Genomic DNA, 23,660 nt, shown 5'->3' with positions numbered 1-23,660 from the left:
TTGTCAGAATAAGCTGTATAAGGATGTTTCATTTCAGACATCAATAGGAAGAATTCTCTCTAATTCGTTTGTCGATATAGTTCTTATATCCTAAGCGGCAGCCACACGTTTCTCACTTCTATTTTACTCAAGTTCAGTTTTCTAAGAAGAAAAAAAAAATGCCTCTGATTGCTCTTCATGTGAAGAAGAGTTATTCTGTTAGCTATTCAAGACAGAGTGGGAAAATCTGTACTTCAGAAACATTGCTTACCTTCAACTCCTCACTTTTTTTGAATTTGAAATCTTGGGAAGACCTTTTACTTAGTAAGGTCCATTTTATAAACTTAGGACACAGAATTGAGGGCATTTAATTGACTATATACTTTATTAATGAGAAATGAGAACTTTAAAATTGGATTATCAAACCCAGCAAGTGAATTGTGAGTTTGTTATGAACTACTTGTCCTCATACAGGCTTTTGCTTGTGTGTGCAACCCTACATGATCATACTGATTGACTGAGATCACATTGATTTAATTAAATAGAATTGTCAAGATCCGGAGTGCATTATTCCAAAATATCACAGAGTTAAAACTTGTAGAAATAATGGTGTTCATTTCAGTGCCACTCCTAACTTGATAATTAGGATGAGATTTCTATCAGTGGTTATACAGACTACTCAGTCTTACAGATATATTTTTCCATTATGATGTACTAACTTGTTACATAAATTTCTAGTTTTCCTTTTAAAAAATAAACAACAGCAACAAGCTTATGTAGCGTGTTCTTTTGTTAGACTTCCAACACTGGGAGTTGGGAAGCATGTCTCTGACTCTTTGTTTGCTTTTAAGCCTTTTCCTCCTACTGGGTTGCCCTGCCCAGTCTTAATACAAGGGGAGGTACCCTGTCTTATTTCATATTGGTATGCCATATTTTGTTGATATCCATGGGAACACTGTCTTATCTAAAAAGAAATAGAGAATGAGTTGATGGGGGTGAGGGACAGGGAGGAAAGGATGGAGGTGTGGTAAGTGTATAGTATATGAGAGAAGGATACATTATAAAAACAAAACTTCCAACACAGTGCCGAGGTTCAGGAAAATGAGCATAAACACAGGATAACATGCTATTGGAGTTTATATATGGGATATTGCTAAAGAAGCTAAATCTTCTCCAGAGCACTAAAGGATGGTCTCTTTCACTTTGCTTAACAAATACGATTTTAGTATTTTAACATTTGTCCCCCCATGATGTTATCATTTGACAGTTGAATATTTTACAAGATGATAGCTTCATGTCTAAAATCATTTCATTCAGAACATAAACCATCTCTTTAAAAAGGATGTGTTTTCAAAGTTGTGGTGAAACCGGAGTACTGGATTTCACTTGATATATGTGCTTTATAATGTCATTCATGAGATATCTGCACCTCATTTCTGCCATTAGTAGCATGGCTTTGGGATGTTTCTTTCTGACATGTTTTGTATGTCATGTATTTTATCAGGAGCAACACTAAAAATTTTAGATAAAAACGAATATAAAATGATTGATATTCATTAAATGAATACAAAATGCCTAGATTCTGCATGTTGTTTAAATACATGGACAATTAGAAAAGTCTTATATTTTCTAATAAAAAATTTACTCATTTTGGTAATGGCTAAATATCCTTTATGCTGTATTTTATTTTACCAGCTAGACATAAAAGTCTACAACTCCACTAAAAGAAATACAAAAGTTTTAGTCCCTTATTTTCCCCTTGATAAGCTGAATGTCATTTTTAATCTTCACAAAGAAAACTTTTCATTAAATTTCAAAATATGAGTAACTATAGAATAATTTTTCATACTTGAGTTTAAAATTAATCCCTATTAACTAGAAGTCATAATGTGCACACAGAGATTATAGGATTTTACTCCTTGATGGTTGCTGAATCATGGTTCTAAAGATGCATTTTGAATATGTCCAATTTGGCTTTGTTAGTTTATTTTTCTGGGTTGCTCCATTTAGCACATTTAGCAATATAACAGTTTTTATTTCTTAGCTTTCATTACTATAAGACAGCAAATTTTCTCTTTGCTCTCATTTTCAAAACAGAGTCCCTGTCAACATTTCAAATGTAACCACATAGCGCAACAGAAAACAAAAGGTAAAAGGATAAGGAAGATGAAAGAGAAGAACAAGATGAAGAAGAAGAGGAGGAGGAGGAGGAGGAAGACAGATAGACAGGAATGTCTGCACACGTTCCTGCTCAATGTAAGAACATTCCTGCATACTGTTCAATGGGGTTTTAGGTTCTAGAGATTTTCTAATACTAAAATAAAAAAAAAGTTTCTATTGGGAAGAAAGGATTGGCTTGTCACTGTTGTTTCTTGAAACTGAGAAGTACTAGAGAGATTGCTCAGTGGTCAGAGAACTGCCTTCCCAGCAAGGGAACCCAGTGTCCCAATAGAGAATCTGTAACATCTGTATAAAATGCTAGGCTCAGTGAAGACCCTGTCTAAAGGCAATAAAATACAGAGTGATAAGGAAAGCTAACTGATGTCATGCTCTGACTGTTGTATGTAGCAGGTTGGCAAGATAATCTATAAACTCATGTGTGTATAACACACACACACACACTTAACAAAATCACATCTTTCTAAAACTACAGATAATTCTTCTACAATTACTGTGTACAGTAATGACTGGCATATGAGCAGTATCTTCTCTTTGACAATATACATAGGTTTAAAGTCATACTGATTGAGTAGGGAGAATGTATTGTGAAAATGTTCATTACCTTATGTGAGTTTCCCATGCTTCCATCCAATAAAATACAGAATAAAATACAGAAAATTTATGCGATAGGCTTATCAAAGGCAACTTTGACATGAGGACACTTTGTAAAAAGTACACAATCCCAGTGATGTGTGCAAACACAGGTCTTGTAACAACTCTTTGAACTTCAGATTCTGTGTAGATCAAGGTGTTATAATTTGCTTTTCCCCTCCAACCCCATCATGGGGCTGGAAGCCAGTTCTGACCAGCAGCTCCTATTTATTGGTGTAATACCCACATGTTATGTAGCACCATTTAAGTGTTACTACACACAGAGGACTGAGTCACTTCCTAGTCCTTTCAAGCAGAGTCAACTACTCATTAACAAGTCCCTAGACGAAAAGATTCCAGATAAGACCGAGATGCATCCAGAGCTGATACAAATGAGTGGGTGATCAGCATCTGCCTTTTGTGAATTATTTTTCTTTTTAAACTGAGAGGTTTTTACCACCTGACATTTATTTGTCTTTTAACTATAATTAAACATCATTTGCCATTAATCATGAAGTAATCCAGAACAACTGAGGACCAGTTATTAACTGATATGACTTCTTTATTGTCATCATTGACACCTACATATCATTAGGTCATAATTACTAGTCCAGGCCCAGACATGTAGTAAAGAAATTATTGAAAAACTAGCAATATTGGATAGCAGATTGGTTTTTTAAAAAACAAAAACTCAAATGAAACAAAACAACAACAAACATTTAAAAAAACAAGGAATTTGACAGGGCAAAGTTGACTCCATCGATAACTACGACTAGTTCCCTTGGTTTCTGTAATTGCTGATTGGCAGGACTAAGAGCATGTGCCTTGACCTCCTCTACATTTTGTACTATGAAAGATTTAGAAAAGCCCACCCAAGGGCATGGGAAATGGAGTAAGATCCCGAGAAACACAAATTTACCATTGGTGACAAGAAGCCTCAATGAAATGAAAGGTTACTATTAATTCCAGAGATCAGGAAGCTATAAAAATATATTCAGACTATGAATATTATGTCACCCACTTCTCCTATCCTAGGTACTTACTGACCAAAGATAAGATGTTCAGGAAACTAGGTGCTTTGGGCATAATAAATAAAGAAAAAAAAAAACTATATAATCTACGATTCTTGGTAGCATTATTCATTGTTTCCTATATCTCTTCTGAAAGAAAGCTAATAAAAGAGAGACTCTATTGTCAGTGTTTTCTGTGCTATAGCTGGGCAGCCGAGATATGAATAAGCAAACATGATATTGCCCAATAAAATAACCTACATTTAAACAAAAGGAGGTACTCATTTTCAAACTCATGCATCTGAGTTGATATAGCATTGACTCAAGAGAAGAGAGCAAAATAAATAGAACTGAAAAGCAGAAAACTGATAAACGAATGCACACATTCCATACATTTTTCTTTTTATACAGAGAAGAAAGTCCCTGCACCCACCAGAAACAGAATTATAAGTTCGATAGTCTTTGGCTATGTGATGTTTAAGGTGTGAGATGCATGGGTCAGCGCAGTGCTATCACAAGCTGGGAGATTCTGTTATAGCAATAGCTGTAGAGCTGGGCTTAGGGAATAACTTTCACCTTAAAATCTATCTCTAAGTGTAATAATTGTCCTGAAATGTTATTATTTTGCATGTGGAAGTTAATGAAACTGTTAGGGCTATTCACAAAAGCAATGACTCAAACACTTCCCTCATTTACATCATTTCCGGGTGACTGGTATCACTATTAAATTTGTCACTCATTTGTGTGTGTGTGCGTGTGCAGTGTGACCATACACAGTTGCTTTGGAATTGAAGCATCTCTCTTTATTCTCAAACATATTGAACTTATATTCAACAAAGATAAGGAGACTCAGAAAATGTATTTAAACACAGTCATTTTCTACATATAACCACAAACAATAAGGATGTAAATTGACTTAATAATTATAAGTTTCTATGCTCAGGATCATATTTTGCTTATGTGGGCTGTGGGCACAAGAGGCTGTGTCTTCAGCACTCATTTTTTCCACTTTCCATTTTGTCTCTTGGGATTTTATATTTTCATTTTTTTTCCAGCATTGTCTGCTCTGTAAAGAATGTATTTGAAGACAGTTTTGTAAATGAGTTTTGTGGATAGCTAGTCTGGAGAGCACCTCTAAAGACAAAGGGAAATTGGTTAAAAATCATTCGCCTAATTCTTTTATTTCTAAGCACAGATCACTCAATGGGACTTTTGCTCACGTTGCTAGGCAGTCATTTGGAAAAAAATTACTATTATTAAGCAAAGTTTTTTTTTTTTCAAAAGAGAATGCTCACTATTTTATGAATCCTTAGATGAAAATATTTACATACAGTTACTTATCTCATAGGAAATTAACCTAAGAACTGAAACACAGCTCTTGGGGGCCGACTTTTAGCAGAAAGAGGCTATCAGCTTTGCAGCCATCTTGAGCCATATACCCTGACATGAGACTTGGATTACAATAGCCTACAACAGCTGAGCACACTCCGATAATCTTGGTTTAGATACCTTGAGATTAAAGGTGCGTGAGATTAAAGGTGTGTGAGATTAAAGGTGTGTGACTTAAGAGTATGACTTAGAAGTATAGAGATCAGAGTTAGAGACAAGACCTAAGGGCATGATTAAAGGTGTAACTTAGAGGTGTGGCTTAGAAGTGAGACATATAAAAGGCAGAGGCAGATGGAGAGAATCAGACTGAGATCAGAGAATCAGACACATCAGACATTAGGGAGACACAGAGGAGAGAACCAGACACAGCAGAGAGAAGACAGGTAGAAGGGCACTTGGAAGAGAACTTGGAAGAAGTAACTTGGAACCTGGAGGCACTAGGGACTAGGAACTAGGGACTAGGAACTCAAGACTTAGGACTTAGACTGAAGAATAAACGGGATTGAATTACACTCTGTCTGGTCTGCATTCTTCGAGTCCATCCTCACTCTCACTCTTGCTGAACCCCGACCGGCGGACCGGAGCAGCAGCTTGGGCCGAGATACAGTGGCCACCCAGTGGCCGCCCAAATGTGGGTCGGCCGGGGCCTCAACATTTTGCTTGGGCCGCGACATTTTTTGGCCGCCCCAACATGGGGCTAGTGTGGACCCCAACACATAGCTGCTTGTGTTCTAATGATAATTATGTTCCCCCAAAAAAACTGTTTGCAGGAGAATGTCTGCATGTAGCTTCTGGGAACCTGTTCCTAGTTGGTTCTGACTGCTAAGTAAAGAGACCAACAGGCAATAGTTAGGGAGGACAGACAGGAACATGATTTTAGTATTTCCTGGGTGTGGGACTGGCAGAGAGGAGGTCTACTGTGCTGGGAAAGTGTACCATGCCTGAGAAGACTGAAGGACAGGGATGTATAGCCACCTAGTGAAGAAGCAGGGGTAGTGTGGCTCAGAGGGCTGCCTAGCTTAATCCAGGGCAGCCAAGGTAGAATTTAGAATTTAATAAGTGATAACTAGGGATTATTGGCAGCAGGAGATAGATTAACAGTATGGAGGTTAGGCAGTGGCTCAGCTATTGCGTGTTTAAGGCATATTAAAATATAAAGGTTGTGTGTGTCATTCAGAACCATAAGCCATTTAGGTGGGGTAGTGAACCCCCCCGAAAGAATTTATTAATTAAAAGTTATTTCTATACTGAAGTTTACAAAGCAATGTGTATAAATGGGAGTATCCCAACCTAGAAGGCTTATTAAGATCTGTCTCAAAATAAAATTAGCCAATAAATAAAATCAACCAAATTTTTAAAAAAGGCTGAGATCTGGCTTAATGGTAGAGCTCTTTCTTAGAATGCAAGAAGCCCTGGGTTTAATCCAGAACATTATCATTTTTAAAGTAAATATTCAGAAGAAACAAAGTTACTTTTTATAGTTTTAAAAATATTTGTCTGGGGCTTGATCAAGAAAAGGGAAATTTAAGGCTATCCTGTGTCTCAAAAGCACTCAGTAACTCTGAAGGGGAGCTTATTAAATATCCTCTTTGTCTGTCACTCAGATGAGGATGGCCTGACTGTGGTCCTCTATACACAGTTGAACAGTGGCTCAGAGGACCTGGAATGCAATCTATTAAATAGTGTTGTATGAATTGCTGTCTCCAAGTTCTTTGTCTGCTCATTAAGTAAAGGATGAATAAACTGGGTAAATGATGGCATGTAGATTCTTTTGTCCCTGAAATCTATTTAGACTAAATATTTATTTGAGAGAGATCAGGTAGCCTGAAGCACACAACCAACTATTCAGGTCTTCTTGATGAAAGCAATGTCAAAGAAACTCAAAGAAAGGAGAGAAACCATACAGGAAGACAGCACAAAGAAGGAACATATGATCTCTTGGGTTGACACTGTAAGCATGAACAATAGCTGCTATTGCCTTCTAAATGGCTCTTAATCTGTGAGATTCAGCTACTTAAAAGTAGACTTTTCCATTTATTCACCAGCTCAATTAACTTGACAAATACAGAGCCAGGAGAAGAATGAGATGAAAGATATATCTGGGATCAAAATGTAATGGGGCATGGAAAATGAAAATTGACTCAAAATAGGATCAATATTATTTTATTTTGGCTCCTGGTCTAATATGGTTCTCTATTGCCTTATTTTTGAGTTGCATTTTCCATGAGTAGTTTGCAAAAGTTTTGATCCTGAAATATGTAATTTATCATAGTTATCAAACGTTCAGAAAACTACTGATTGAAATTTTGTAGCTTGGGTTGTTGATTCACTCCAGTCTATATACAAATAGTTGTACAATTTTCTTGAGTACCACAGAAATTATATATATTGTGTAATGCTGAAATCAGATGTGAATATTAAATCTGTCTTCAAGTGATTGTTTCTTCATTATAAATATCCAAATTTTATTTCTCTTGCCCTTCTGAAATGCACCTTTCGTTATCCTCACCTACACTCAACTGACTATTCAGTAGCACATTCGAACTTCTAAGACTTAAAATGTCTAGAAATTTATCACTGTTGAAATCCATAGAGCTTTTTGTGATTTCTGCATGAGATAACATGGTTTTATTGGTAGTAATGAGTGCTTCTTAATGGATCAGTGACTCAGCTAGAGACACAAAATTGACATGCCTGACATGGAAAGTTGACAATGTGCTATTCTTTGGTTTAAGAGGAATTTACTGTTGTTGTAGAAAGAGAAGGTAAATGCACTAGAACTGCACAACTTTAAAAAGGGAATGTATGTTCAGAAAAAAAAGACCTGGAAAGAGAGACACTTTTCTTTGCAAACTTTTCATTGCTATTTATTCCAGTTCACGGTCATTTGAGTTGTGTCAATGGCAAATCTGAAAACAGTGTGCTGTGGTTTAAAAATCAATACATATGCAAACTGTCTTTTCTTTAGCAATTCCAATGTGGAGCAAAGAATGAGCAAAACAGTGAGACAAACCTTAAAATGCTCATGGTTTGCCTTTTGAAAATTCCTGTAGACTGAAACATATGTGAGTATCATTCTTCTAACAGTTATAAGGTTGCAATTTATTAGCATAGGCATGTGTTTGAGGATCCCACTACTAAACAATACTTGTGGGAAATAGGAAACTCTGAGTGTGTTAAGTCTTGAGTGAATTCATGTTGTTGGCAAGAACTGGCCATGATAGCCTCAGATACATGGGAATACAGCAAAGTCTTCTCCTGGGAGTGAGGTTCAGAGGGATAGAAAAGCCTTCCTCTGCTCAGTGTGTAGATGTTGATACTGTGTGCAGAAATTATATACTATAGCTTTTTCCATCTTCTGTGTTTACATTCTGAAGGCTGTACCTCTATTGTAATTGTTCCTACTATGACTAGCTATATCTTCTAAGTCTACATAAACACTGCCTCCTTGTTTACCTGTATATAATAACCTTGCCTCTGAATCAGCTATATGTAATAACTTTACCTCGCTGGTCAACTGCATAATAAATCACTGAGATTCCAGGGTGCTGGGGCATCTCCATCAGAGAACCCAGTCTACCAAACCCCAGCTTATTCCAGCTTTTCTGTGTGAATAAGTCTTTCCTTTCTCCATTCCTCAACCCCCAAAGTCAGGTCAAGTACTACAAGTCATGCAAGAATGTGGCACACAGTTGTAACTGCATAACAATAGGGTAGGGAAGTGTTGTACCCCACTGAAAGACTGAGGGAAAAAAGAATAACCTGTCACATGACTCAGATCAACAGGCATCTTCAAGAGATTGAAGAATTTTTAAAGTAAAGTAACCCTCAGAGTCTTTATATCTTCAATCAGACAAGAGAGGGAGGTTCAGAGGTTTAAGAGATTTTGCCAGTTTTACACAGGATGAACATATTGCCAGATCCACTGTCAGAATGTTGATACATCTCTGGGTTTTGATGTTTAAAAGTGAGTTTTCTTATACATTCTACCACACCTATAGAAACTCTTGTGGTTGAGTCCATGCAGGAATATAAAAATTATAATGCAGGGGCCAGAACTGAGGCCCTAGATAGAGTTAATGAGTGTTTTTTCTATAACTAGGTTAATGAGATTTAATAGTTTCTGCTCCCACTTAAAGTTTGATACTTTTGGTGCTATGTTTTCTAAGTCATTGGCCCAGTTATATAAAAATGTGTAGAGTAGGCAATTCAATGTATCTCAGCTACCTACCCAGAAACTATGTAAGCGTTGTTTGAAAGGTAAACCAGAAATTTCAAAATTGTCTACTAATGTAAGTGCACTGATTTAAAGAAGGCCATGTGATTTGCCTTATATTTTAATACTTTTTGTGAACTTTACTTCACATGGAGCCAGGTTTTATCAGCATACCTTTTAGTTAAGGCCAGCATTAGGGTGGCTGCCTCAGATGCACAGGTCATGGAGACTTGCAGTTGACGACAAGGAAATTTGCCTCCCTGAATTCTATGACTCCATGTTTTCCCTCCATCACTTCTCAGGCCTCAGTTTTGCACTGATTTATTAACTGACAGCATATTTGAAAAAAGATATGTCTCTAAAGTACCTTTGTGAGTCTTAGGCAACTTTCGTTTCAGATATGCAATGCTGCAGTAATATTATATAGTATCAATTACATTTTTATCAGAATATCTCACATTTTAAATACTCAATTTCTTTGAGAATTCACTAAATATAAATATAGTATGTTCTTCATTCTTCAGTAACATTTCTCTGGCAGTGTTTTATAGGTTACCTGAGACTCCTTGGCTTCTTCAGGAAGACTTCACCATATGAGAAATATCCTGACCTTCTGAATTTAATAACAGGGCTTTAGCCAGACACTGTGTTTATTATTTGATGTTTGTCATTTGTATTCAGATGACTCCTCAAAACTCCTGTTCATATTTACTTTTGAGAATTTTTTCTATTTGTATGCTATATATACACACATTACACAATACATATAAAGTATGTAATATACATATAATAAATATTTTGTATAAATTATGGTAAAGTAAGAACCACTTGCTAAACCTTTTATATTCTATGACACCTGATTGTTACTACAAATTGAATAACAAATCTAATTATATATCCATTATATTTCTTATTTTTATTAATTTGTTAGGTTTGAGGCCAGGCCTCACTATATATCCTAAACTAGTCTTAACCTAACCTCACTATCCCCCATAAGATTTCCAGGAGCTGGGATTACAGGTATGTACCACATTTTCTGGTTTATTTTATTTCTAAGATTCTATATTTTATTATATTTTCCTTAAGAAGCATGGTCTTTATGCTCACTGTAATCCAAGCATCATTTACATTTCCTGCACAAGTTTTAAAGACAAATTGTTTACGTATTTATGTTCATATAGATGCATGTGCATCCTAATATCATCAGCAAATCTATCTTGGCTTTATCTGGTTTTAGTTCAACTGACATATGGATCTTGTTTTAACATTACTATTTACAGATTCATCACTCAATTCTTGTGTTCCCTATAAGAATAGATAAAGTACAGAGAGCTCAAATGCAGTCTGCTTCAGCCATGGCAGTTTATTTCAGTAGACATAGTCTGTATAAGGCAAATGTCTTCTGAACACCCTGTCAAGGGTCAGAAATGGTAGATGCATGTGTCAGGATCTCCTTCATTTTTGACTTTGAATAAAATCCCAATGTTCTTAGTTCCACTCATCAGCTAGGTGACTCCATCTCTTGGCTATATTTATTTATGTGACTTCTACAGTGGATATTCCTGTATTTTTGTGTTAGGACTTTACTAGATTCTGAACTGCATGTATTTTCAAGTAACACTGAACATCATACAAGAAGCAATAACTCTCACTGAACAGAGAATGAAGTGATAGACTGACCTAACACCTCTAGAATAATGCTGTGTGTTCCAGATAACTTGAGACATTTGATGATGGGTCACTTGAAATGACTCAGAGAGAGAAAGCAAACAGCATGGAGTCAGCGCACTGTGCTCAGGATAGCAAGCATGCTCTCTTTAACCAATAAACCCTGGATGGCTGTATTGCCATGAACAATGCTTCAAGGCCACAGAGCTTTTGTATTGAAAAGTACATTATAAACTCTTATATTTATTTCTTCTAGTCACAGATAACCTTAAAACCTAGTAAAAAAAATATGAAGAAAATGTCAGGGGCATACTTTCAGTAAAAAAACATAAGAAAATTAACTTTAAAAAGGACAAATGTAAGACTTTTTCATTTTTAAAAGTACTTTCCTCTTTCCTTTTTCTAAACCCTCCATCTCCCCCAATATCACTTCCTCATTTCCTTTCATTATCATTATCATCATTATTATTAATCACATATACACAAACACTCTCATAAGTACATGTATAAATATTAAATATGATATACTGAGTCAGGCTATATGTATCTCACATGTGTGTGATTTCAGGGCTGATCACTGTATATTAGATAGCCTATTGAGGGTCATGTTTTAGGAGAGTCTAATTCTTTCTCTTTCAGAAGTCATTAGATGCCTTTAGGTGTTCAACCCTATAAGATTTCTCCTTTCCAAATTAGTATTTGTTGATATTTTCATCATCCAGGTTCTTACTGAGGCAGCCATATTGTTATCAAGTGTGCAGCTCCTGCATCACTTCAAGGAGGCACAATCTCAAAGCAACTCTTTTAGTCCTCTTGCTCTTAATATTGTTTCACCCTCAGAACCTTGGGTGCAGGAGTTTGGTTGTCTACATGTTATCTATTAAGGCTGGACTTCCCAGCATCTGTTGATTTCTGTATTATGACTAGTTGTGGTAGTCTGCGACAGTCTGTCTGTTGTAATGGGAATCTTCTTTGATGAGCACTGAGAACTACATTATCTGTGAGTATAAGAACACATTTTAAAATGTAGTAAGGAATTATGCTGGGTTAATAAAGTGGCAAAAGTAGGTTCCCTTCCAAGATCCATGACTTACCAACCCTAAATACTTAGCTCACCAACCCTAAATACTTAGCTAAGTTTCTATCACCAGGCATAATTTTCTTCCTGTTGAGTAAGTCTTGGTGTAATTAGATAGCTGTAGGGTGTCCCCAAGATATGAATGCATCTTTAGGAAATTTCCTGTAAATTTGGTCATTGTTGTAATTCATAGATGTCATAGCTGGAAAGGATTATCAATAGCTTCTCCTGTGGAAGATTGCATAGAAGTTACTAGTACAATGAAAACTAGATCAGAGGAAGGAAGACTTCAAAATAGATACAAACCAGATCTCCTGAGTCATAAGTTTGAAGTATGTGGAGTTTGTGGTGGTTTCAGCAGGGACTTACCTTCAACTTCTGAGAAACAACCACAGGAACATCAACAATCTATATTACTTTGTGGGTCACTTGGACTACCCTGACCAAAGACTTGAATGGTGACCTCTTATCCTTCTTGATACTTGGGGTTTCATTAGACTATAAATGTTGTGGGGAGCATTGTCAATTTAAGTGGCATAACTTTCTATATATGTGTGCACGTGTGCATGTATGTGGGTATATATATATAAAATACTTATGCTTATTTGTATTATGTATAATTCCATGCAAATATGAAATACTTTTAAGAGATTGACATATATATATATATATATATATATATATATATAATATATATATATATGAATGTGTTATATGCATATGAATGTATATGGAATATGTGCCAATACAGGCCAGAGGAGGACATCAGCCCCCCATATTTGAGCCATCAGATGTTGTTTTGGAATTGAACTTGGATCCACTGAAAGTGCAGCAAATGTTCTTCTCTATGGAGCATGGCAAAAGATTAATTTTTTATTGAATATTTTATGTATTTACATTTCAAATGTTATCCCCTTTCCCAGTTTCCCCTTCACCCATTCCCACTTCCCCTGCTTCTATGAGAGTGCTCCCTCTCCGTTCACCCATTCCCATCTCACTGCCCTGGGATTCCCCTATACTGGGGAACTGAGCCTTCACAGGACCAATGGCTTCTCCTCCTATCAATGCCAGACAATGCTATCCTCTGCTACATATGTAACTGGAGCCATGGGTCCCTCCATGTGTACTCTTTGGTTGGTTGTTTAGTCCCTGGGAGTTCTGGAGGGTCTGGTTGGTTGATATTGTTGTTTTTCCTATGGGGTTGCAAACCCCTTCAGCTCCTTCAGTCCTTTCTCTAACTCCCCCATTGGGGTTCCCAGGCTCAGTCCAATGGTAGACTGTGAGCATTCACCTCTCTATTTGTCAGGCTCTGGTAGATCCTCTCAGGAAACAACTATAACAGGCTCCTGTCAGCAATCACTTTTTGGCATCTGCAATAGTGTCTGGGTTTGGTGTCTGTTTATGGGCTGGATCCTCAGGTGGGGCAGTCTCTGGATGGCCTTTTCTTCAGTCTCTGCTTCACTCTTTGTCCCTGTATTTCCTTTACACAGGAGCCATTCTGGGTTAAGAATTTGGAGATGAGTAGGTGGCCCCATCCCCCAAATAGGGGCCTTGCCTACCTCTAGGTATGGCCTCTACAGGTTCTCTCTCCTCTTTGTTGGGCATGTCAGCTAATCTCATCCCTGTTGGGTCCTGGGAACCTCTTGCTTTCCTAGCATCTGGGACTTTCTGGTGGCTATCTCCAGTTCCCCATCACACATTGCTACACACCTCTATTCATTTTCATGACTCTCTGTATCTTCTCCCAAAGCCAATCCTGTCCTCTTGTTGTCCCTCCCCCTTCTTTCTTTCTCCTGATTCCCTTCCCCCTCTACCTCCCCTGAGTATTTTGTTCCCCCTCCTAAGAATGACTTAAGCATTCACATTTTGCTCTTCCTTCTTGAGCTTGATTTGGTCTATGAATTGTATCTTGGGTATCCTGAGTTTTCGGGCTAATATCCATTTATCAGTGAGCACATAGCATGTTTGTTCTTTTGTGACTCAGTTACCTCACTCAGGATGATATGTTTTAGTTCCATCTATTTGGCTAAGAATTTCATGAAGTCATTGTTTTTAATAGCTGAGTAATACTCCCATAGTGTAAATATACGACATTTTCTGTATCCATTCCTCTATTGAAGGGCATTTGGGTTCTTCCCAACTTCTGGTTATTTTAAATAAGTCTGCTGTGAACATACTGGAGCATGTGTCCATGACATATAACAAGGTAAAAAAATTTTAAAGAATTCTTTTTAACCTTTTGATGAAGGAATCTCTAAGTGACTGAAACCATTTTCCTTAAGTAAACATCTTTATTATTAAGTGGTTTGCACTGCAAGAATTTTATCTGTATCCTTTTGCTGAAGATAGGTGATAAAATGATTGACTTATCCTGATTCAATCACAGAACCACACCGTTCTATTCTTACTTATGTATTGAGCTTTGCAACATTCTGCCAAACCTTTGCTCTTGATGTTCAGTACCTGTCCCCTGGAACTGTCAGGAAGCTAAAACCAAGCATTGCTGTGAGAATGCTCAAAGATGGTTAAAATATGAAGGTTTCACAACTTTCCGCAGGAAAACTTGAATTATAAGTTAATAGTAAAATGTGAGTAAATCAGAGAACATCATAGAGAAGTTAATTAGTTCATTATTTTCAATCCTTGTGGACTGGTGTATGAGAGAACTGGCTTTCTTATGTTGTGCCTAAAATGTTAGTTAAAATGGAAATATAAAAGAAGAAAACTACCTTGGAGAGGAAATTGAAGATTAGCAGGCATGAGCCTCAGGTAAGCCAGAGAGACATACTTCAGAATAGATTAGAGGAATTATCACAAACCTAAAATGTGAGAAAAATTGCTTGGGTCGTCTCCTCACATTATGTTTAAATATATGTTATACATACAGCTGGTTTAAAAATATCATGAAGGAGAGCTTGTCATTGTGGGACATGTTTAAAATCATAGCACTCTGAATTCAGAAGCAAGCAAAAAGATTTAGAGATTAAGGGCTGTATACTAAGATTGTTTTTTCAACAACACCACAATTTTTTTTAAAAAGAAAGAAATAAAGAAAAAGAAAAACATAACCAAAACAACAAGAATGACATTGTTTTTTCTCTAAATATCTGGAAATGGTATATTTTTTTATAAAAAAATTGGAACTTACTTAATTAAATACAGCAAATATAAGGAAAAATTGTATTAACTTTATTCTTTGACTTTTATTATGGGGAATAAATTTTAAGACAAGGTCAGGTTGGGAGTTGGTGAAAGCATTATTTTATTAAACTGACTGGTAGTTTAGTTTTCACCTCTCTCTATAGTTAGCAAGAATTGTGTTCTCTGAGGCTATGTGTTTGTACAGCTCTTAAAATCATGTGTTTACTACATTAGAAGGAAAAATAGTTTTTGTGACTTGGAACACATGTTCTTTGTTGCGGCCCAAGTTGGCCCACGTTTGGGGGCCAAAAATGTTGGGGACTGCTCTATTAATGTTGGAACTTGCACTGCCAAAAGCCTTGGGGGCTAAACTGTTAGAGCCCACACTGCCTCAGGCTGCTCTGGTCCACTGGTAGGGGTTCAGCAAGAAAGAGAGTGAGGACTGACTCAAAGAATGGAGACCAGACAGAGTGTGATTCAATCCTGTTTATTCTTCAGTCTCTCTTCCTAGTCCAAGTCCCAAGTCTTGAGTTCCTAGTCCCTAGTTCCTAGTCCTAGTGTCTCCAAGTTCCAAGTTACTTCTTCCCAGTGCTAAGTGCCTAATACCTAATGCCTAATTTTCTGTTGTCTGATTCTCTCTTCTTCTTCTGTCTGCCTCTCACCTTTTATATGTCTCACTTCTAAGCCATGCCTTTAAGTCATGCCCTTAAGTCATGCCTTTAGGTCTTGTCTCTAAATCTGATCTCTAAGTCACGTCCTTAAGTTACACATCTTTAAGTCTCACACACCCAAGCGAAAATCCTGGGTATCTAAAACAAGATGATATCAGAGTGTGCTCAGCTGTTGTAGGCTATTGTAATCAAGTCTGTTGTCAGGGTATATGGCTCAAGATGGCTGCAAGGATGATAGCCACCTTCTGTGGGCTCCCCACAGTTCTTGATTTCTTCTTGCCTCTAAATTGCCAGAATTTCTGTGTTCCTAACTTTTCTTTTGCTCTTTCTTTATACTTTTTCATACTTCGAAGTTGCCTTAGTGACCATTCTGTTGATGAAGAGATACAATAAACACAACAACTCTTGTGAAAAGAAAGCATTTAACTGGTCTTGCTAGCAGTTTCAGAGGTTTAGTGCATTATCATCATGGAGGGGAGTATGGTGGCATGCAGGGGAGATCTGGAGCTGAGGCTAAAAGCTACATCTTGATCCATAATGGTGGGGGGAGAAAGAGTGGGGGATGGAGACAGAGACAGAGATAGAGACAGACAGAGACTGAACCTGCTGCAGCTTTTGAAACCTCAATGTCCACCCAGGGACACACTTCTTTGAACAAGATGAACCTCCTAATCATTCTACTGCTTCTCAAAGAGTGACCCTCCCTGATGACTAATCATTCAAATATTTAAGCCTTTGGGGGCTATTGTAACTCAAACCATCATGGTGGTGTTTTAACAAAGTTTCAAATATGGTTAAAAATGTTAGTTTTACTAATTTCTCAAGTATTATATATACTTAAAACAATGCCTCAAGGGAAATGAAAAATTTCTCCTAACACCTTTCAGGTGTACAGAATATTGAGTGACAGATTCACAGAACTCCATGAAGAATTTTAAGATGAAAGTGACTGAGATCACTTGCCTAATAATTATTGAAACAGACATTTTAGTAGATATGGAATTTATATATATTAATATATCATTGTATATTTCATATTTCTAACTCACAAAGTATTGATTTATCAACAAAATAAACACCACCATCTGTCAGTTTCTCTTTTTCCTTTTATTTTCTTTAATAAAATTATTTTAAGAATTTGGAGTTTTGTTTTATCATTAAAGACTTGGAAATGAGTAAAATAACCATACACCAAAATTAAAGTAAAATAACTAAAAGTGTGTAAACTTTGATGTGTGCAGTTACTCAGCTTCTTTCTGCAATGTCAATTCCAACATCTATAAAAGTTTATTAAATTGTATAGTTTGTAGGTTTGGTTATCCAGGTCTCTATCTTAATTATAGATAAAGAGTAGGAATAAAATTTCCAGAAAAGGAAAAAAAGACATCAATTACATCAGGAAACCTTTTTGAGACATTTTGAGTTAAGTTGAGTTTAATTTTGAATTATGAGGAGAATATATTTAAAAACACAGGAGAGAGATATTTTAACAAATTATAAAGGGTATGGCCAGACCAAAGAGAACCACACTAAAACATTAGGCTCACTCCACTGTAGGATTTGTTTCTCTTTCATTTGTGGCAAAGCCCCAAGGCAGATGAATTCCAACAGGAGATTTCGTTTTCTCTTGTCATATAAACTTCAGCTCCAGTCCAGTGAGGATGAAAGTCTCTCTGAGATCCTCCCAGCAGCATTTTCTCTTGCTTCATTTGACACAGCACTCCATCACTGCAATTTTGGCTCCTTACTGACTCCCCATGTCATAAATCCTCAGCATACCACAAGGTCAACTGCAGATGAGACACAGGGGCTGCCCGAGGTGCTGACAGCTCCATCTTTTCTGAGGCAATAAGAAGGCTTGGTCCTGCAATTCAGTTGCAATCTTGGTCCAAGTGTCAACTGAACTTTCTTCTTTAAGTGTGTGATGATGATAGTGGACTATATTTCTGTAAATCTAAATTGTATTTCTAGAGATGAATCGTATGGTATGTGTGGTCCTGTTTTAAAGTTTCTGAAATTGTAGACAGCAGAAGGATCTGTCATTGCAGTGGATGTGTGTATCCGGAAAACGAAGTTCAGAAAGTCACAGAGAAGTTTGAGTGTGTGTGTGCGTGCATGTGCGTGTGAGTGTGCCTGTGCATGTGACTGTGCCTGTGTGTATGAGTGTATGTTTATTCCAATTTTCTTTAATCAAAGATGGTATTTGCTTTAGGGATAACATTCCTTTTGAAAGAATGGCTTTAGGATCTTCTCCAACTCTTTTTATTGTAGTTCATTTTTACTTTGCATTTGTTTTTCAAAATAGCTATTTTTATAAGGTTATACTGAAATATAGAAAATTCAACTTTTGAGATATATTCTGTTAAGAACATTGTAGTAAAGCTATGTCTAAAAATTAATTTTTTGAAAGTTATCTATACATAATTTAAATAGACTAATAAAAATGTTCTCAGCAAAAGATCAAGAGGATAATGTTATTTGGAAAAGTTAACCAAAGAAAAGTTAGCCAAAGTGATATTCTATCATAATTTAAGATGGCTTTACGTAACCATTGCCCACAAAAGCATGTAGGAAGATGTTATCTTAAATATCAGCAATTGGACTAATAACACTGAGTAGAAAGGAAGTTATATAAAAGAAGATAATCCATGGAGGTGAAAGCATTAAAGAGTCCTCACTGGCCTGGCATCTGTAAACAACACCTAATGTTTATAAGGGTTCCATAATTGTCTTAATTCACTATCATCAAACTCTGTACATCTGTCTCTGTGTTGGAGTGTTTCCTCATTTTTCATTTTGTACTGTTTAGCCATATTTATTTAACTGATCTTTGAGATAGTTCTCATAGTTGGTTTTATTAGACTACAAGAAAAAGTCATAAGTGACACACTGGTAACCCCAGGCAGGCTTTTAAGAGTTGTTAGGCTCAGGACACATACCAGATCAATTCTTAAGTAATCTTGGAAGACATGGTAGAGAAGTGGATTGTGAAGTTATGCCAGTATTTTTTCAAAGCTCTCTCAGTGACTACCATTGTGTATGACTAATAAATACCAGTGCAAGTAAAATGGATAAGAACATAACACAGACCCAGATGGAGCAAGCATGTTAAATGTTCACTGTAGAATGCTAACTATCCATGAACCCACAAATGGTTTTATTCTAAGTCCTTCTCTACTAGTACTGTACATTGTTGTTGATCAAAAAGAGCAGGAGAGGGACTTTAATGACTACACTAACTTTTTGTGCTCTATGTTAGGGGCTCTACTCAAAGCAAACAATCTTGTATTCCATCACTGAAGTATAGAAGGACTCCGAAACCAATATTTAGAATCTGAGGGAATGTATGTTTGGCGTCACTTAGTACATGGCCACAGCTGAAGTCAACCTCTAGCTCATAGAAAAGCAAGTTTTCTACTACTCAAATTACAAAGTAAATATTTAATTTTAGATGAAATTATAGAAATAGATAAGACTCCCCTTAACTAAACAGAGCTCTGAACTGTAGTGTAGATTTGTATATTAAATAAAGACAACTCTTGAATATTATAGATTTGTATATTAAAAGAAGTTGAACATTCCCACATGGATAAGGTAGAGAAGAAAACAGAGAGTATTTGCCTAGTGACAGATTCTCAGTGTTTCATGAAGGGCAGATCTCTCATGAAAGTAGGAGCAGGGGCACTGGGAAAGGATGCTAGTCCTCTGTTGTTGACAGTGCTCCTATTGGAGAGTTTGAGCAGGTACAACAGTGGCAGTTTAAACTAATATCACATACTTAAAATATTTTGAGTCACCTGTTTAGGAAACATCTTAGTTCCAATTCTCAATGAACATGGCTGTTTCTGATGAGATTTAAGTCTTACAATAGGTCATTAAACTTCATTAAAATTATTAAAATTATTAAACTACAATAATTTCAGGTATTGTGTATCAAGTGGGATATGGAAGTTTAAATGTTAATGCTAGGAATATCATCTGGTATCCTCAATCATTTTATAGCTTTTAACACCTCCATTATTTATTATTTTCATAGAGCAAGAATCTTTCTTCTACAAAGAGGAAGGTAGAAGTACTAAATTACTTTGGTTTTATCATTATACATTGATATGTATATAAAATTCTCTTCAACCCTGTAAATATGCATACAAAATATCATATAAATACATATATGCACATATATATGTATATATGTAAACACACATTGTGTGTGTGTGTGTGTGTGTGTGTGTGTGTGTGTGTAGAGCAAGATATCTGGTAACATGAGTGATAAACACAAGACCAAGAAACCAAGACTAGCATATGAAAGATGACCCATTACCTGTGTCAGAGAATTTGTGTTTTATAAGCTAGCTCCTCATCATGAAGGTTAAAGATTTAATACAAATGTATGTTGTCTATAAGTACATCAGTGAACATTTGTAGATGTATATTTAGACTATGATAAAAAGATTTTTGCTTCAAAGTTTAACTCTTAATTTTGCTAAGTGAGTGGATTAAAGTTTCTTGCAGACTGTCATATATGTATGAGTAAAAAGTTTTACCACATTTTAAATGAATTTTTTATGTTTAGATTGAAAGTCTTCTTTTAAAAAGTAAATTACAGTTTTAACATGTATCTACAAACATGTTACTGAAGATGTGATATTCTTACTAATAAAATACATTTCTATCAAGGTTTCATAAAAGAGAAAATTTAAATGAAAAAATCAAGATAGAATTTGGACCTAAAGCCTAGGATGTTCTCAATTTTATGCCAAAGTATTCTAATAACCCCAATATAAACATATATCCCAGTAATATAGTTATCCAGCTTTAAAGTTAGGTAGTGGTCCAACCCAGGGGAAACATATGCATGAAGTGACGAAGTATTTGAGTGTTTTTATGAAGCAGAGAAATATTTCATATTCCAGTGAGGGGATAATGATTTCTTCTGTGGAAAATTCAGATAAGCATTAAAATAAGAAAATATACAATTCAGAATCTCCTGCCTAAAAAATGATAATATCTGCAATAAAAACTTCTTTCCATCTCAACTTAATAAAGACAATCCCCAACTGACAAGTCCACAGTCAAACTTTGTCTAATGTCACTGAGACACCCTTTCCACGTGATTATATAGCACGAAGTCAATTGAAACAAACACATTAACTGTTTGATGTAATCAGGCCACCTTATTTTTATTAACACACTAAGATAATTGCTTTGTAAATGATGTGTATAGATTAGATTTTATAAGTACATGGTTGATTTAAAGTAAGTTTTAAAAATTATGAAATAATAATTGCTTATTGTAAAATCTGAAACTTGGAACCAAGCAGCTTTCACTGATGTTTCTAAGATTTACATTTGCCAAGGGCACAGTGGTGGTGCCTCTGATTCTTGCTCTAGGATGGCACAAGCATGTGGATTGTTTTGAATCTCAGACCAGCCTGATCTATATAGTGAGTTCCAGTTCAGCCTGGGTGTCATAATAGTACAATTGCATCCTACTATGACCATTGAACTGGTTTATTTTTAAATATAGAACTTTACGTCTTTCATTATGTGAATGCCCATAAAGTTCACATAATTTTACACAAAGAAATGTTCAATACCAACTCATGACTATAGGGCCAGATAATGTTTAGCATGGCACAGAGGAAGAAAACAGTCATTACCATAGAACAGGCATACCTCCATGCATTTAATTTCTGAGTGTACCCTTTTCCAAGCTTTTTGGAGCAGTACATCAGTCCTCAAGATACTGTGAAGAAGTGATTTTTTTCATAAGATTGAAAAAGGCAAACAAGACTTGCAATTTGGAACTAATCAAAGCAGACAAAGAAAATTCAATAAAATTATTTTCAACATTAAAATTAGTTAGAATGGGGAAAATACAGTAGATTAAAGGTTAAAACTAAAGGAGCTATTTCAAATATGGCAAGTTTGGTTTGATGGAATTCTTGGTACTAAACCTTGACATTTTAGTTTAAATTGGGATTGTAACTTTCACACTCATCTTTCATATGACCAAGACACCAGAGTTTTCAGTTAAATCATGTTTAACTGAACTGTAGAACTATATATATAATTTAATCCTCAACTCCATAAGACTGCCACCACTTAAAGAACTGGTGACCAGTTCAGCCTTTTGCCAGCCTCCACTTACTTAACAAGTTTGATAGCTACAATTTCTCTTCTAATCCAGAAGTTTCAAACCACTTTGACTTATATATGTAAATCTGGCCCAAGCCAAATCATACAGGAATTGATTTCCCTTATCTCATTCCTATAAGCACATCTAATCCATTCAGGGCAGGACATTAAAAATGGCCTAAAGGAAAGGTTTGGGGCATCGGTGTTTTTATATAGTGCGCTGGCATGCACCATTCTCTGACTTCATTTTGTCCTTTCACTGTTTTCATAGGTGAAAACAAGGGAGACAAGAAGGAGGAAGGAAACTTCACAGATGTCTTTTGGCTTTCTGTTTTTCTTGCCTGTTCTCATCTCACACAAGGTCTGTGCCATTTCACTTGACCAGACAGAATTAGTATAGACTGCAGGTTACTGCAAGGTTAAAGACTTTCATTTAAGCTCCTGTTGAGAGCTGTCACCAAGCAAAAACTCTCCTGTCTAAGTCATATTAATCAAATAATAATAATTATAATAACACATAAAATATAGTCTTTATACATGTCAATTAGACTTTGCTAAAGGAGTTAACATACACATATGAAGAATTGTAGAGAGAATTGTATTGTGAAGAGAAAAACAAGGTTATTTGGAGAAATAGTACCATATTATGATTATTTAGCAAATAAAATGTGGTTAAGATGTGAAGTTTCAGCAAAAATAAAATTGAAATGAATCTAATAATGTCGCTTAGCTTAAAGCATTTCATAAAGGCAAGTTTATTAATACTTGAAATGCAGTCATTAAGAATAATGATTGATCATATTGAGATTAGTATAATTTTTGAGTTTCCTTTTTAAGTAGTAACAGTTATATTCTCTCATTAAAAGTGAAGAAGTTAATATACTTTATGCATTTCTTCTGTATCTATCCCTACTTTCTGGAGCTATTTCTACTTCATCAAAAGCTTTAAAACTTGTATTTTCTGTGACATACACATATGCATATGAGTGCACACACTAGGATTTGCTCACTTGTAAAGGAATATGAAAGTATGTCATTTGAATGAAAATGGTTTAAACACCACAGTAAGCTAAATGAGCCAGATGTAAGTATGAAACAGGTAATATTTAGAAAAGCCACAGCATGGGCTGGCTATCTAATTGGTGGAGCAGCTCTGATTAGCTCCCACAGCTATGTCTAGCACTAGGAGTGGCCAAAGGCCAAGCACGCTGCAGCTAGACCCATGAGGCACCAGAGTGATGGCTGACTCTGCCAATATACCATGCTGCCCCCACAAGCTCGGCTGAGCCCCTGATAATATCTACCATACTCGCAGTACCCTGTAGAATGAAGACTCTTAATGCGTAAAGATTATCCAGTAGATTTATATATTTTGAAATGCTCAGTTAACAAGATTCTCAGTTAGAATTGATACCCAATTATCTAACCTACATATTATAACTACCTTAGACTGCTAGAGACACGAGTACATCCACAGCCATCTTCTCTTCTTTTCCATGGTCATTAGACCTCTTACTTTCTCCTGCCTTTCCTCTTTCCTTCTTCTAGTTTCACTTCCT

This window comes from Arvicanthis niloticus, chromosome 14, assembly GCF_011762505.2.
Source record: "Arvicanthis niloticus isolate mArvNil1 chromosome 14, mArvNil1.pat.X, whole genome shotgun sequence".
NCBI lineage: Eukaryota > Metazoa > Chordata > Mammalia > Rodentia > Muridae > Arvicanthis > Arvicanthis niloticus.
This window is presented reverse-complemented; position numbering follows the sequence as displayed.